General features: G+C 57.1%; 1 long non-coding RNA gene across 1 annotated transcript in view; it reads right to left on the reverse strand.

The window, feature by feature from the left end:
* Window positions 1–10,504, reverse strand: part of LOC121338498 — a 34,010-nt gene extending 23,506 nt beyond the window's left edge. The window contains exons 1-2 of the long non-coding RNA XR_005953036.1: window positions 10,388–10,504; window positions 3,853–4,301 (exon numbers count right to left, since the gene is read on the reverse strand). This is a non-coding gene — a long non-coding RNA (uncharacterized LOC121338498). The remainder of the gene's footprint in view (window positions 1–3,852; window positions 4,302–10,387) is intronic.
* Window positions 10,505–15,096: the final 4,592 nt, after the last annotated feature.

Raw genomic sequence — 15,096 nt, forward strand, 5'->3', positions numbered from 1 at the left:
CGCCCTTGGCTGCAGCTCGGGAGGAGCCCGGACAGGGAAACCTTTCAGCTCGGGAAGTGCCAGCCCAGGAGCCTGGGACTGCTCGGGAAGAGCCTCCAAGGAGCCAAAGACGCGGGATTATCCCGCAGTAATTCACCCCCTCCCAGACGCAGCCGTGTGCCAGCGGCTCCCGATCCCGATCCCTCTTCTCCCCGGGGAGCTGGGGCAGGGAGGGGAAGGGAGAGGCACAGCAGGAGCTTTCCAAGCTTTTTTGGGGGAAAAAGGAGCACACTGAGCCATCCCACGAGGAGCACAGCTCCGGGAATGCGGGAGCAAACCTCACCCAGTGTGCTCCTGTCCCTCGGCACGCTCCCCAAATCCCACATTCATGATCAGCAGCATTCCAGATAAAGTTTAAAGGTTTCCCAAGTGCCACAGGTTTTTAACTAAAGGCAGGTTTGTAAAAGTCACATTTATCACCTCAGATCTGCTCCTCCTCATCCTCATCCCTCAGCACTCTGCTCTGGGGAGTCAAGAACCAGACTTCTCAGAATTCTGGAATAGCCAGAGCTGGAAGCGACCCACAGGGAGTAAGTCCAACTTCCGAATAACTACTCAGGTTTGGGGTCTGTGCTTCCATGGGCACGGGAGGCTGGAATTGCCCTTCCCGGGGAGCAGCACCCTCGGGAACCCACGGTCCCAGGGCGGGGTGGGAGCCACAGCGGAGCAGGAGCGGGGGATGGAGCAGGGGATGGATGCGGGGGGTGGAGGCAGTGCCAGGAGCGGGAATGCCGCAGACCGGGAATGCCGCGGAGCTCCGCTGCCATCCAGCGGCCGCGGGACGCGGCTCCAGCAGCGCCCGTGGCTTCGCTGGAAGCCGCTGTCACCTCCCGTGCGACTTGTGACACAGCCAACACCCCCTGCACGGGTTTTCCTCAGTATCCCACCTCCTCCGGAGCAGCCCTGCGGTGTTTAACTGCTGCTCCCAAAGATATTGATCGTTCCATGAGGTTTTTACACCTTTTTCCAGGGCTGGAGCACCTCTGCTCCAGAGCCAGGATGGGAAAGCTGGGAATGTTCAGCCCCGAGGAAAATCTAAAACCCCTTCAAAGAGCCTGAAGAAGCTCCACAAGAGCTGATGAGGGGATTTGGACAAGGGATGGAGTGAAAGGATAAAGGGAATGGCTTCCCCACTGCCAGAGGGGGCAGGGATAGATGGGACACTGGGAAGGAATTCTTGGCTGCACCATCCCTGGAAGTGTCCAAAGCCAAGTTGGAGGGGCTTGGAGCAGCCTGGGATAGTGGAAGGTGTCCCTCTCATGGCAGGGGTGGCACTGGATGGGATTTAAGGTTCATCCCATCCCATCCCATCCCATCCCATCCCATCCCATCCCATCCCATCCCATCCCCGCCCCTCCGATCCCAGAGAATCCCGCGCGCCCCCTGCGGGCTCCGCCGGGCACTGCAGGCGCTGCCGCTGCTGCCGCCAGGGGTCAGCGCGAGCCCGGGAGAGAGACCCCGATCCCGCTGGAACCGCGCTTGGATCCCGCTGGAACCGCGCTTGGATCCCGCTGGAACCGCGCTTGGATCCCGCTGGGATCAACCCCGCTGGGATCCCTCTGCAACCAACCCCTCTGGAATCAACCCCGCTCGGACCAACCCCACTGGGATCAACCCCGCATTTACCACCCGGGATGTGCCCCCATCGGCATCCAGCATCCCACGCCTGGGATGGGCTCCCGACTCCCGGTGGTGCCCCATCCATAGGAAACCTCTTCCAAAGGGAACCTGCGGCACTGGGAACATGGGTCAGATCCATACGAAATCCCTTCCCAAGGGAATCTGTGGCACTGGAGACATGGGTCAGATCCATAGGAAATCCCCTCCCAAGGGAACCTGTGGCACTGGGGACATGGGCCGGTGGTGGCTCTGGCTGGACTCCCTGACCTTTGAGGGCTTTTCCAGCTGGAATGATTCTGTGGATTCCATGCGATGCTGCAGGGCCTGAGCAGCATCAGGGAGTTCCTAAAACTGTTTGCACGTGGGTTTCCCTGAGCCCAAACCTCACCTGCCCCCAGCAGCCCAGGGCTTCCCTGGAGCATCCCTCAGGGACAGATCCTGCCCTGGGATGCCCGGGGCATCAACCTGGACTGAGCAATTGATGGGGATAAAGTGCTCAGGACAAGGAAGATTTCACAGCCAGGGCTTGAAAAGGGACTGCTGAAGATCCTGATGAAGATCTGGCCTGCACCTTCCAGTGAGGAGCTCCACAGCTGGATCCATCCTTCCCGCAGGGCTGCAAGGCCAGCTTGACCTTGTGCTAAGGAAGGTGTTCCTTATCTTTGGTACAAGATAAACTTTAAGATTCCAAATCCAAACCATTCCAGGAAGAAGTGCAGCACTACAACAAGACTGAGCCACCACAAGCACCAACATCTGCACCACTGACCCAGAAACCATAGGACATCCCTCAGAAAAAAGGGAAAAACACAAAAAACCCCAAAACAAACCCCAATATCAGCCCAGCCCCACCTCACAGAGGAGCCAAAGAGGGCTGGGCTGCTTTACACCAGTGCAGTGGTAAAATCTCTGCCTAACTCAGCCCAAAGAGCTCAGCTGGAAAACGTGGAACTACTTTGAGGTCATGGGCACAAATCTCATCCCTCCTCCTCTTCCCTGCATTCCAGAGGAAGGACAGCACAGGGTGACTCCTGCTGAAAGGGATGAGGTCAAGGGCTTGATATGTTCATGGGATCATCAGGGGAGAGCTACAACCCATGGGATCATCAAAGGAAAACCACAACCCATGGGAGCATCAGGGGAAAGCCACAATCCATGGAATCATCGGGGGAGAGCCACAACCCATGGGATCATCAAGGGAAAACCACAATCCATGGAATCGTCAGGGGATAACCACAGCCCATGGGATCATCAGGGAAAGCCACAATCTATGGGATCACCAGGGGAGAGCCACAACCCCAATGGACTGGGGAAGAGTCTGAGCAGCACCAGCACCACTCAGAAAGTGACTGAGAGGAAACACAGCCCCAGCTGTGCTCAAACAGATGCTGCAGTGCCTGAGGACTGAAATCAAGAGCTGCTCCAGCAGAGCTCCAGGTTTGCATTTGCCCCCTCTGGGAAGAGCAAACACCAGACCCTCCTGGATTTGTGGTCCACAGCAGCTCATTCCCCACCCAAGAAATCCCACTCCATCCTCCCTCTTCCAGGCCAAACACGCTCAATCCCCAGCTGTCCCCAGTAGCTCCTCAGGCACTTGTCCCATGTCACACCCAGATGACAACACCAGCACAAATCCTCTCAAAATCCAAGGTCTGGCATTGTTTTCTAGGAGGAAAATGGATTTTCCATCCCAAGGAGGTTCACAGCAGCCTCCCTTCCAAAGGGAACCTTCCAGCTCCTCCCCTGGAGCCACCAGGAGCCCCTCAGGACAAGCCACATGTTGTTCCCAGTGACCCTGACAAGGGTCCCCCCTGCAGCCACCACTGGCTTAGGAGAGTGGAAAACCATCAGGATTCCCCTCCTGAGGGAAGGAAAGGAAAACCTCCTGGGAAGCTGCAGCCTTTAACCTTTTATCCATCACTCAGCTGCAGCCTTTAACCTTTTATCCATCACTCAGCAATAAAACTCCAGGGAAAAATCTCCTATTGGGGACTTCAAGCTGGAATGGCACTAAAAAGTTCATGCATTGATTAAAGCCAGTCCAGCTGTCAGAACAAACCTGTCTGCTCCCTCATTCCCTCACAGCAGCTCCCTGGATTGGGCAGGTTTTTCCCTCAAGACAGGGAAAATATCATTTTCCAACGGGTCCAAAAGGAAGGTGCTTAAAAGGAAAAATTCACATTCTTGACTCACATCAGAGCAGCAGGATTTGTCCTCCAGGAGTGCATGGAATCCTTCCTCCTGCAGAGCCAGGATGCTCAGAGTAGCCCAGAAAAAGAGGGAATTGTAGCCTCAGGCTGCAGGCGCTGCTTTTCCATATCCGTCCCTTGGGATATTCCCTGTGCCGAGCCAGTCCCAGCAGGACGATGCCAAAAGCAGTAAATCCACAGGATTTGGGAGGAGCAGGAGGAACGGCCCTGCCATTCCAGCTGCAGACAGAAGGGAGCATCCAAACCCCAGCCGAGGCTCAGTGCTAGGGATCCCAGCGCAGAGGAACCATCCAGGGACAAATCCTGCCTCGGGAGCCTTCCCTGGCGGAGGGGACAAGTGCCACTCCTGCCCTGGTGTCCTCACCGCTGGCACAAGGAGGTTCCAGCAGCTCCTGGGGCCGATGGGAGCTGTCCCTGCAGGAATACCGAAACCTGTGGAGGAACAAAGGTCAGGGTGAGGGACAGGAGTGACCTCGGCCACTGCAGCATGACCTGGTGTCCAGCCCTTGCTCTGCTCGGGGCAGCTGAGCACATCCCGCAGAGCAGGGCTGCAAGAGATGCCCAAATCCAGCACCCAAAGGGTGCCAAACTCCGGGAGGCAGCTGGATTTCCCTGCTGCTGCTGAGCAGAGGCGCTGGCCACACTGGTGGCCACGGCCCCAGGGAGCACTGGCCACTTCCCCAGCCAGGACCGGTGCCACTGGCTCCTGGCACAAGGATTCCTGTTTAGATCCACGCAGGGAAAAGAGCCCGGGACTGATTCCTCACAGGAACCACAGCAAACACCCAGAGGTGACAATTCCCAAGCTGAATTCCCATCGGGAACAGGAGCTGAGCTCTCCTAGGGTCTGGGCAGCACTCAGAGAATGTGGCTGTCCCTTATCTCTGGTGACAACCCCAGCACCGCAGCAGCTCCTCCCCAAACCAACCCGCGGCAGCAGGAGCAGGGACAGCAGCGGGGACAGGCAGCAGATTTTTTGGGGGGTTTGGAGTCCCTGCCGTGTGCCAGGTCCCCCCGGAGCCCCTGACGTGGCCACCCGGGCTCGCAGCAGCCCCGCTCGGGCTCGTTAGGGCGCCGCTGCCGCCGGCACAAAGTCCGTATTTGTTTCCCCGCAGGGGTGGAAAGAAAGGAGGTTTTGTGTTTTTCTTCCTCTGCTCTTTGCAGGCTGCGGGGAGTTTATTTGACACTCCAGCACTCTTTGTGAGCTGAGTGCCCCGGGATAAATGCTACCCTTAAGAGTTATTTGGCGTTAGACAGAGGGACCCTCTTCAGAGGAGAATGGGGGCTTGTTGGGATGGGGTGGGAGGGGGCACGGGGAGGGGGGCTCGAGGAGAGCCCTCATAGAAGGGTCTCTGTCCTGGCCTCACAATGGAGTGAATTCTTCAAGATACCGGGAGCTGAAAGGAAGGAAGGAACTTTCCTCCTTTTAAAAAGGATTTTCAGGAACAATTGAAGAAGCCATAAAAAGGGGAGCATTATTCCCCATCCAGGCCGCTGGGCTGGGAAGCTTCTCCCTCCCCCTCCGAGCCCTGGGCTGGGCACATCCCACAGATCCCACTGGGACAAGCACAGGGCTGGCACGAGGGTCACGGGCACTTTATGGAGGGGACTGCCCGGACCCTGCCAGCAGGAGATGTCCTGGCCCTTGTCCTCCCTCCCACAGCCAGGTGCCACTTCCACAAGCCACCTTTTCCTGCCTGCAGGTCCTTCTGCCTCCGCAGGAAAAAGGGATTGTCCCAGGAACAGGGATTATTAAACACCCGCTGATGCCGCTGTCCCCAGGGACACAGCGCGGATCCCTGCAGCCAGAGGATGGCATTGCCATGAAAAAAAGCTGGAGAGGGCCCTGCCAGGCACTTCCAGGTGAGCAGCTCCTCCTCCCCAGCTCATGGGGAGTTTTCTGCACACCCTCAGCCTCACACAGCCTAGGAAGAGGAGCTCAGCTCTGGTTAGGGAGCTTCACCTCCAGCCTGGCTCCACCACAGATCCCAACCCCCTCCAGGGTGATGGATTCACCTCCCACTCCCTCCCAGTGGCCACCGGTGGCTGGGTCCCCCCAAGCCCAGCCCAGCAGGACCCTCCTGCCCCCACCCCACCCGAGGGGCTGCAGTGCAGCATCTCCAGCCCCTCCCCAGAACCCCAAATGGAGCCCCAGGGGATCCCTCCTTCCTTCATCCCCTCCCCCTGCTCAGGAAATGCTGGAACAAGAACCAAACCAAGCCCAGGGAAGAGCTGGCTGTGAGGAAACCTCCTGGAGCTCATCCCACCCCCCCAGCAGGGAAGGGACCTGCTCTCCAGGCTCTAGAATGGCAGGGAAGCTCTGGTCAGCTGGAATTCCTGCAGTTCCAGCCTCAGGGACAGGCACCTGCCTCTTGGTGTCACTGGCAGCCCAGATGCCAGCGCTGGCAGCAGCTTCTGTCCCTCCAGGGCCACCTTCCCTGGTGCTGGGGCAGTGCCAGCCCTGGGTTTGTCTGCAGGGAATGAGGATGGGCAGGGACAGCATCACAGGAACCCCCTGAGCTGCCACCCCACAGCTCCCAAAGCACCCCTGGCTGCACCTCAGAATTCACAGAATCACCAGGTTGGAAGAGACCTTCAAGATCGAGTCCAACTCAGCCCCAGCACCTCAACTAAACCCTGGCCCCCAGTGCCACATCCAGGCTTTGTTAAACACACCCAGGGATGGTGACTCCACCACCTCCCCGGGCAGCCATTCCAGAACTTTACCACTCTTTCTTTGAAAACTTCTTCCTAATATCCTATCCTCTTCCTGCCAGCAGGACCCTGCACCCCAAAAACCCTCATGTTTTGGCCTGAGAGTGAATTTAAAGGAGCAGCAGCAGGAGCTGAAGCAGCTCCAGTGACAGCAGTGACACTGCAGCCACCCCAGACTGGGGACAAGGTGACACCGGGGTCCCAGAGCAGCTTCTGCACCCAACCCCGAGCAGGACTGGTTCCAGGAGCCCAGGTCCAGGAGAACCAGGAGCCCAGGGAGATCCAGGAGCCCAGCAGGATCCATGGAGATCCAGTAGCGTAGGTCCAGAAGCAGGAACCCTGCAGGATCCAGGAGCTCAGGCCCAGGAGATACAGGAGATCCAAGAGCCTGGGTCCAGGAGATCCAGGAGATCCAGGAGCCCAGGGAGATCAGGAGCCCAGCAGGATCCATGGAGATCCAGGAGCCCAGGTCCAGGAGATCCAGGAGCCCAGGGCAGACCCTCAGATCCAGCCTGAAGCTCCCTGAAGCAGGGCACAAAACCCCTCTGGCCCCGCTGATCCCAGCCTGCTCCCAGCAAGGCTCGAGGCTGCCTTAGGCTGAGCTTTACCCAGCAGAGCCCTCGGGAGGTTTTCCTGCAGCTCTTGATTCCCTGCCAAGGAGAAAAAGCAGGAATAAAACCTGAGGAATCAGCTTCAGGAACAACCCCAGCAGACGACTTTGCTCCCCATACAAAACCCATTCCGAGATTGATTTTTTTTTTTTTTCCTCAGGAAAGCTGCACAACCACCCAGGGATCAAACACATTTATTTAAAGGCTTAGGTTTTAGCCCTCAAAAAAACATCTGTGGCTTGGCAGAAGGAGCAGCCAATTGAAAGGGAAAAATGTTCCTTTCTGAGGGCACGGCAGCAGCACGGCCGGGCGAGGCCTTCGCACCTCATCAGCTCCGCGGGAGATCGCGCCCAGGAGGGCCCGGGGTGACAACAAGCCCCCTGCCAGGCCAGGAAAGCTCTTCCTGCAATTCCAAAGCGCTAAAATCAGGCCGGGAGCAGGACAGAGGCACAGAGAGTCCCCAGGGAGTCGTGAGGCAGCAAACCCTAATCCTGCGCTGAGAGCTCTCCTCAGAAAGGAGCAGCATTTATTTTATATAAAAGCCTTTCCATGCCGTGTTTACACCAACACGGAACGCTTTTTTGCCCCCTCATTTCTGTTTTAAACCCATCCTTCGTGGTGGAAGCAGCCCGGCTGAACAAGGCCACGCTTTGTACAGCGGTTTCAGCTCTGGGCACTGGCAGAGCCTGGTCTCTCCTCAGCCTCTCTTTTGTTGCTTTGCTTTTCTGTTCAAAGTTCAAACAACCCCTAAACCCCCCAGGAAGCTGCATTGTGCTCCTGGCATGATCCCCCGCTGTCTGGGCGGCGGGTGTGGGCCTAAACTTTTGATCTCTGAAAATTTAAGGATCATTCCTTATCCAGGAGAATTCCCAGATGGAGGAGCTTGAGTCCAAAACTGTCCAGATCTGAGTCAGCTGCTGCTAAAAACCGACAGGGACAAGGGATGCTGCTGGATTGAACAGATTTAAAACCAGGCAGGAGGGGAATGGAAAAAGTTCAGCCTTGGAAGAGCCAGGTCAGAGCTGGAGGCTTCCAGATGTCACAGGCAGAGGGATCCTAAAAAAAGCCAGGTCCCTACATCCCCCAAGTCCTCTCTGCACCTGTAACCCTGAGCCCAGCTCAGCCAGGTGCAGGTGAAGTGACACCTGAGCTTAGAGATCCCCTGAACCCCTCAAAATCCCTTTTAACATCTAAGCTGTCCCTCAAACAGAGCAGGTGACACCGCTCTGCTCCTGTGGCCACCCGATGTCCCATGCTGCTGGGACATTCCTCATTTTCCAGCCCTTCAGGGCTGAACCCACCTTCCCCAGTAGGTCCCAGCCATTCCAGAGGGATCTGGGGGATCCTTCAACCAAGGGGAACAGCCCTAGTTCAGCACCTCCAAACCAAGTCCTGCCAACACCCCAGAGAGTGGGATGAGCCCATCTGGGATCTTTTCCCTGCCTCAGCAGGCAGGAGGATCCTCCTGGACTCCACAGCCCTGAATTCCTGGCTTGGCAGAGTGAGCACGGACACTCCTGCTCCCAAATTCCTTGGGCAGGAGAAGCACCTGCAGCTCCTGAGACCAGCCAGAGCAGAGAACCTGAGCCTGCTCCCCTGTCCTGGTCAGCCTTCCCAAAATCCCTCCTGCTTGGGAGACACCTCAGCCCTCCCCAAAATCCCTTTTGCCTCAGGAAACACCTCAGCCCTCCCCAAAATCCCTCCTGCCTCAGAAGACACCACACAGATGTCACCACTCCTGCCCACAGTGGGATTTTGCCTCCTCCTGACCCCACAAGAATCAGGATTTGGGGTTATTTTCACACTTCAGCTGAGAACCTCTTCCCAAAGGACTGATATTCCCACAGGCAGAGTGACCCCGCTGCCTCCCCACGGCCCCAAACGGGGCAATCATTGCCACATCAAATGGAGTTTGAGGGGTGCCACACCTCCCAAACCTTTGTTTTGGGACACCTGAACATGGGAAGCACCTGGTAAGCTTAAAAAAACCCAAATCTTGATAGAGCTGGTTTTGCAGCAAAGCCTTGGAAAATGAGAGCACAAAGTGATTGTCTCCATACCAGGGCTCCAAGTCCCCTCACATGGCAGATCCCACACCTGGGGGTGATGCCTTAAATTTCAGCTTTCGTATTTGAAGGGTTGAGGCAAACCAGGAAGATTTCTCCCCCGCAGCTCTACAGGGAAATGAGAAATTTGACGTCCTGAAAGCATCACCTGCCTGCCAGCAGAGAGGGCCGCTGTCCTGGGGAGCCCTGCTGCAGTTTCCCAGCTGGGATCTCCCCTCCACAACCCCGGGCAAAGCCAAACGCAGCCTCTTCCCAAGGCCTGAGTCACCAGCGCTCTGCCCCCACTTCCCGCGGCTGCGCCCGTGATTATAAAAAGATGTCTCAATTAGCAAGAGCTGAGCAACTCCCGCAGCCTCCAAAGCCTTCGGAGGAAATTCCGAGCCAGCAGCGAGCAACACCAACAATGTCCGGGCAAAAAACCTCCTGTTGTTCCTATCGGAGTAAGCTCAAACATCCTTTCCCCAAAGCGGCAGCCCTCCGGAGGGATCCCGGGCTGGAGTTCCCCAGGACACTCCACGGAGTGGAGCAGACAGCGCTAATTTCTGTCTGTGCCGTCGGGTGCAGGTCTAGACTGGTGTGGTCTTTTTGTTGTAGCCAGCGAAAGAAGGGAGTCGTTCATATTTTTTTCCAGGATTCACACAAAAGTGCTCTTGTGCATCCCAGACCCCGCGAACGGCTCGGCCCGGGGCTGGGACACCCCGGCGGGAGGGGACGGGCTCCGAGGGGCTGCGGACGCTGCCAAAGCCCCGCCCGAGCACCTGCCCCGGGGCGAGATTTTGGGGAACGAATTCCCACGGCAGGGAAGGGAAAAGCCGAGTGTAAGTCCCTAAAAATAAACCAAAAAAATAAAAAAACTTAAAAATAAACCGCAAACGATGAAGGAAACCAGCGCTTTTCCTTGGAGAGAAGGGGAAAACTCCACCAGGAGCATCCCGGGCCGGAGCCCCGAGCCCCGGGCAGGGGAAGGGACACAAAGGAGATGGCACAGGGGGAGAAGCGATAGCGGGTGCGGGCACCGAGGGGACCCGCAGTGCGCGGCACAGCCCCCCAAATGCCGGGCAGCAAGTGCGGGGCGCAGGAGCCCCGTGCTGAGCCCCGCATCCCCCGAGCCGAGCGGGGCACCCACCTCCAATTCCACCTCCGCCGGCAGCGCCCGAAGCCTCCCGGGGCTGCGGCTCCCCCCGTGCGCGGAGCGGCATCCTCCTCATCCTCCTTCTGCAGAGCCTCCGGGAGTCCGGGTATCGCCCCGCTCCCACCGGGAATATCCCCGGGAGCGCCGGGATGGGCAGCGGGAGCGGCTCCGCCGCAGCCAGGGATGCTCCGACTGCGGCTGCCGGGCCATTCCCTCTTTTATAGCCCCGCGGCGGCGGCGGGCGGCGCGGCTTCACGGGACTTGTAGTTCCTCCCCCCGGTCTAGAGCCGCCTCCCTCCGCCCTTCTGTCCCTCCCTCTCTCTCTCCGTCCTTCTGTCCGTCCGTCCGTCCCTCCGTGGGACGGGAAGGGCTCGGGCAGTTCGGGAGGAGCCGAGGGTCGGGGCGCTTCCGCTCCTCAGCGGGACCCCGTTGCTCTTCAGGGAGGGAAGAGCCGATGGTTTTGCCTGGAAAAGTTCGGTTTTCCCCGGGATTCCGGGAGCCGCATCCCTGGCACAGCCAGCCCGACGCCACAGCGGCCCTAAAGTGAATGAGTAACCCCAAAACCCCGGCACGAACAGCGAGCGCTTCAATCGTGCCGGGTATGGCTTATTGTTTTGTTTAATTATTCTCCCAATTATTAATTTAACTTAATTATTAACCCATCCGAGGAATGAATGAGCAATTAACCGTGCTGTTGACTTCGGGGCTCATTTAAGGCCCGTTGTCCCCAGCCCTGAGTGCTGGCAGAGTCACCCGGCAGGATGGAGCCGTGTTCCACAGGTGCCCTCTGAACCCCACGTGCTGTGGGGAAGGTCCTGCAGGGCACAGCAGGCATGAGGAGGGGGTGGCACTGTGCCCGCTGTCCCCTCCAGGAGCTGTGGCAGAGGGGAAGGTGCAGAAGGTGCTGCTCAGGGGGGATGATCCTGCACAAACCTGCTCCAGGTGGGAAATGTCCCACCCCAGCAGGGACAGGGACATGGATCCAGCCCCTTGCCACCTGCACCAGGCTGGGATTTACCATCCCAGAATTGCTGCTGAAGCAAAACCACAGAAGTTTTTTAGGACAAGGGGGGCTAAGGGAGCAAAAGGGAGAGAGGAGGGAAAGGCAAAAAATCCCTCCTGGCAACTTTTCAGGGCCCGAAGCCGGAGTGGAAATGCTTCCCTGCCCGTAATTGCTTCGAGAGCAGATGAATTTCTTGAAGAAACCGCAGCTGAAACGCTGCACAAATCACATTGTTGTGCTTGTGTTGGCTGCCTGCTGAAGGAGGGAAAAGGTCATCATTTAGGGGATATTAAAAAGGGGAAAAAGCCATATTTTAGCGCTGTGCAGGAGGGGGTTGAGCTGCGTTTTCATAACCACGGTCTGGAAATTCAAACCTGTTTGGCAAGAGGTGGAATGGGGCTCACAGAGAGGAAAGAGCTGGGAAAAAGCTCCAAGGGATGGAGCTTATCCTGCCCCTGGATCCCTGGAAATGTCCAAGGCTGGGTTGGAAGAGGCTTGGAGCAACCTGGGACAGTGGGAAGTGTCACTGATCCAGCACCACCTGAGCTGGGTGTCCAGAGGGCTCACAGAGCCATGGGATTGGATGTCCGGGATTTCCAAAGGCAAATTTCCCTTTTTGGAATTGAATTCCAAAGTTTTACTCCCTTTTTCAGTGGCATTTCCTTCAGAGCCACGAGCCCACAGGACACAGAGCTGTCAGACATCATCTCCCAAAAGAAACCCTGGAGCCAAAAAGGCTGTGCCACAGCTTTTGTGTCACCCTCTGAGGGTGTAAGGGACCACAACAGCCCCTGGGTGCTGCTCAGAGACCCCCAAAGGAGCAGGAATTCCCATGGAAAGCTGCAGGACTCGTTCCCAGAGGATCCTGATGCTGATTTCTGGGATGCTCCCAGCCCTGGCTGTGCCTCCACGATGCTGGAAGGTGTCGGGAGATGCCGGAACAGGATCCAGCTCCAGGTGAGGCAGCATTCCTGGCCCTGCAAACACACTGGCATTGTGGGAAGTGCCAGCCGTGCCCCTTCCCGGCTCCTTGGAGAGCACAGCATTCCTGCCCTGCATTCCTGAGCCATAGGGAAAAGCCCTGGAATGCTGGGGCAGGCGGGGTGGGGTGGGCAGGGGAGGAGCAGGATTGCCCATGGAGCAGGGAATGAAGAGCCTGGGGGTGGGAGGATGGCGGCCAGATGTTCCCAAGGCGTGAAAAATCCACTGGGAGCAGCTGGAATCATCCTTTATCCTCCAGGGATCTGCAGCTCCCTGGTGGTGTAGGGAGCACAGAATCCCAGGATTATCCAGGCTGGAAAAAACCTCAGAGATCATCGAGTCCACCCTGCAAATATCAAATCCAACATGGGAATGTGGCCACTGGATCTGCTGGAGCTGAGTTTTGGGGGAGCTTTGAAGGGAGGAAATCCTCAGTGCAAGGGCCAGGGAAAGGGGAATGGTTTCTGCTGGGAAGGGAAGAGGGGTTTGATGGAAAGGGAAAGGGAAGAGGGATTTCCTGGAAAAAGGGTTTTCCTGGGAAGGGAAGACGGTTTTGATGGGAAGGGAAGAGGGTTTTGATGGAAAAGGAGGAGGGTTTTCCTGGGAAAAGGGTTTTGCTGTTTTTGCTGGGAAGGGAAGAGGGTTTCCTGGGAAGGGAAGTCTTGTTCCTCACTCCAGGGATGGTTTTGGGGCTCCCAAGGAGATCACCAGGAGGATGGGCTGGTTCTTCTCCAGCAGAATCTTCCCAAGATACAGAACTCCCAATGGCCAGGAATTGCCAAGGAGGAAGGACTGGGTTGTTGACTCCTCCAGGAAAACAGGGAAAGCTGTGGGAAGCAACAGGAGCCCTGCCCTGGGAAGGGAGAGCCAGGAAAACCCTTAATTCTGTCAAAGTCGTGTTGCTCCCAACACTCTGTGGAGCAGTTTGGGGTCACAGCCCCAGCTCGTGTTGATTTTCCCACCCCAGCTTAGGAATGGCACATCCATAAATCCACACCGTGGAATTTGCTGGTGGTTTTTCCCAGAGAAACAAGAAAATAAAGTGTTTAGTGATGGGCAGCACTGGGAAAATACAGAGACAGGGAAGGGTGAGCTGGGAATGAGTTCCCACAGGATGGCTGTTCCCTGTTCCCAGGCCTGGCCAGCACAGTAACCTCTGCAAGTCCTCTGACCTTCAAATACCCTCCCCAGCCCAGTTAAATCCATATAAATATATGGAAATATAGGAACAAAAAGCTTTTTCTTTCCAGTGCTGAGAGTGCCAAGTGCTGCGGGAGCCAATAAAGAGCTGCTGCTCCAGGGAGCTGTGGCAGGTAAAACACAAACAGCCCCAATCTTTCCCCAAAACTGCAGCCAATCCCCAAATTAAAAAATAAAAAAGAAAAATAAAACTAAACCCAAAGCTGAGGTTTGTAAAAGAGGAGGAAAATGTGGTTCTGTGCTTTTAGCTCTTGCGTGGTGCTGGATCCCAGCCTGGCCCACAGGCCTGGGAAGGAGCACTGGGGCCAGGCTGGGAGCTGGAGCAGGGATGGGGAACCCTTGGGGACACTCCTGTCCCCTCCACATCCCTCTGTGCTCCGGGGACAAAGGGACACAGAGCAGTCCCAGTTTGGGACTGTCCCAGGAACACGGGGAGGATCTGCTGCCAGCGCCAGCCCTGGGGTCTGAGCCCCCCAGATCCCGAGCAGAGCGGGTGAGGTGGGATCAGCTCCTGGGAACAGGGACAGGAAACAGCCTCGAGCTGTACCAGGGAGGCTCCGGGTGGGTGTTCCAAAATTCCTCCCTGCAGGAGCAGCCAGGCACTGCAAGGGGCTGCCCGGGGCACTGGGGGAGTCCCCGTCCCTCAGAAAGGAGCACAGGTGGCTCTTCTCCACCAGCTCTGGTTGACAGGGGGGTGTTTGATGGAGGTTGGACTTGATGCTCCTGGAATTCTTTCCCAACCTTTTTATGGAGCCACAGAGAGGGAGAGCCGTTCCACACAGGAGCAGTTTGGTACCTGGAATTCTCTGCCTGCTCCCAAGATTGAGCCAGGCTCCAGGAGCTTCCCAGCAGCCTGGGAGAGGAGGAGGACAAAGGCAGGGCTGAGCAGAGGCGCAGCGTCACCTGTTTGCTCAGTGACACGGGCACAGAGGTTTAAATGCCATGGCCAAGGTCATACGGGACACCTGGGACACAGCATGGAGCTTCCAGACCCTGCCCCATCAGCCAGGGAAGGGAAACAGCCTCAAACCCCACGGCAAATGTCAGAAAAACCCCCCAAAATCACCATGAGCCCAAAGCAGAGGAAGGGGACAGGTAAAATGATGAACCCCAAGAGCCAAACCTGTTCCTCAATGGGACAGGGACACTGAAAATCCCAATTCCTGCCACGCCAGTGTCTGGATGGGCTCAGTGTTTGATCCTTAAGCCACTTAAAAGGAGCCCTAAAGCTAAAAAATCCCTAAAAGTGTGCTCGGCTCTGAACCCACCGAGGTAACTCAGCCCCCACCTCTGAGGAAAAGGCACCAGCAGCCACACGGGCTGAGCTCTGAGCTCTGCTCCGAGGAGGAGGGCAGTGATTTAGTGTCTCTCCCTTTCTCTCCCCACACTCCTTGCCTCCTGCACAAGGATCCATTGAGAGGCTGCAGAACAAACGTTCCCTTATGCAGCTCCAAAAAAGTCTCGGTCGGTTTGTGTGAGGCAGCTGCCTCGGAGCTCGCTGTGGTTACTCATTAACCGC

Source organism: Onychostruthus taczanowskii, unplaced genomic scaffold (genome assembly GCF_017590055.1).
Source record: "Onychostruthus taczanowskii isolate IOZ18803 unplaced genomic scaffold, ASM1759005v1 scaffold30, whole genome shotgun sequence".
In the NCBI taxonomy this organism is placed as follows: Eukaryota; Metazoa; Chordata; class Aves; order Passeriformes; family Passeridae; genus Onychostruthus; species Onychostruthus taczanowskii.